We start from the raw sequence: 2,311 nt of genomic DNA, 5'->3' as shown, positions 1-2,311 counted from the left end.
GGGGACGCGTTCTATGAGAGAACCAGTCTCCCCTCAACACATACCTTCATCCTTTCCTCCATTCCCATACTTGTCCCCCACGCCACGCCTGAATTCGACCTACGCATCACCACCACCAGAACAAAGACGAAGAAAATCGCCAAGTGGCCCCAAGGCCACGGTAAGCTATATGTTTTATTGTAATATTCAAACAAAACAGAAAAAAAAAATATTACATATTCACAAATACACGTGATGCTTTGTAATGCCATTGTACTTTACAGTGTTTGATGAGTCCCTGCCGATCACAGGTATGCTTTTTTTTATTACTTCTGTGCACATTGTAAAAAAATGATAATAATGAAAAAATAAAAATAAAATAATAATAATAATAATAATAATAATAATAATAATAATAATAATAATAATAATAATAATAATAATAATAATAATAATAATAATAATAATAATAATGATGATGATGGTAATAATAATAATAATAATAATGATAATAATAATAGTAATGATAAAATAATAATAGTAATAATAATAATAATAATAATAATAATAATAATAATAATAATAATAATAATAATAATAATAACAATAATAATAATAATAATAATAATAATAATGATAATAATAATAATAATAATGATAATAATAATAATAGTAATGATGATAATAGTGATAATAATAATAATAATAATAATAATAATAATGATAATGATGATGATGATGATGATGATGATGATGATGATGATGATGATGATGATGATGATGATGATGATGATAACAACAACAACAACAACAACAACAACAACAACAATAATAATAATAATAATAATAATAATAATAATGATAATAATAATAATAATAATAATAATAATAATAATAATAATAATAATAATAATAATAATAATAATAATAATAATAATAATAATAATAAAAATAACTGGTGTTTTCCAGAATTATCTCGATGGGACGGTCACCTTGATTAAACTTACACTGTCAGCATTACGTATTAAAAGAGATGGGAAGTTTGTCGGAAGTCATAACATTCTCCACGATATATAGATAGCAAAAATTAGAATAAAGATAACAAATGCGGCAGACAGTCCTGATTTTTTTTCTTTAGGGTCCGAAGACTCAAATAGCTTTGTTAATATGTGGTGGTGAGAGGAATTCTGCGTGGTTAAGTGAAATACAAGTAACATTGGCAAGATATTAGCAATGTAAAACAAAATAAATATAAGGGAAACACGTATAAATGAGAAACCTGCATCCAAAATGATTAGGGGTCATTATACAAAATACATGAATGCCTATGGAGTACAGATATAGCGCAAGGCGGAGTGCGTAAATGGGAACTGCGTAGGCCTAAAGACGCACGTAAACTACCACGTAGAGCAATTACGTAATGACTACGCGGACTGTATACATACATCAAATAATTACTATATAGGGATTAAGTACTACATATACTATGTAGGGAATAATTACTATTTACACTATAAAGAGAACAATGACTATACTATTAAAAGAAGAAATACTACAAATCTATCTGCTATGTTTGTCAGTTAGTGGCCAAAAGCAATTCTAAAGGAATTATCACAATAGGATTCCACGTGCCTCACCAGCTCCGACAGTTGAAAATTTATTTGAATAAAACACGACTTCGGTTACATTTTACTTTCCAGCTCCCCATATATCAAATATTATCTTTCCGTCATAGTAACAAAGCTGAATTATGAATTATGAGAGATTGTAGACCCATACGAATGTTAGACATACTGTTGAAATATTCATCAGGGTAATCTATATTTCTGTAAGCGAATTCACGATTTAGTTGTTCAAATGGAGGTTGGAAGTAAATTGTCGAAGGAAAAATAGCCCAGTGTGATAACCCTTTAATCCTTGTGTTTTGTCGGACAGAAGCATGGTGTAGTCTTCGTTGTCCCACGCTTGTATATGACCCAGACAGTCCCATGACACTTCTCAGCCTGTCTGTCAGCCAGTGCATAGAATATTTTGCGTCTTCTGATTTTCAAATATCAAAATAGAATGATTTAGGCCATGATCGTTGACGTCTATGATAACTGTCACTAAACACAAATCTAGAGGTAGTTCGAAATGTTCTGTTATCTAAGCCTCGAATCGCAGGAGAGTATGAAGAATATGGTTTATTGATTGAGCTTTAAAAAGGGGTTTTGGACACTCCAAATTCCACTTTTTTATTTGAAATAATCAATTTTATGGTTCTTGATCTACTAACCCCTGTAGATGGTTAATTCAGGTGTGCTAGAAGATATGCTACTTTTTTATCACATAT

This window comes from Oratosquilla oratoria, chromosome 29 (assembly GCF_046742065.1).
Source record: "Oratosquilla oratoria isolate Oo_2021 chromosome 29, ASM4674206v1, whole genome shotgun sequence".
Classification (NCBI taxonomy): Eukaryota; Metazoa; Arthropoda; class Malacostraca; order Stomatopoda; family Squillidae; genus Oratosquilla; species Oratosquilla oratoria.
The sequence above is the reverse complement of the archived record's forward strand: the minus strand, read 5'-3'. Positions refer to the sequence as shown.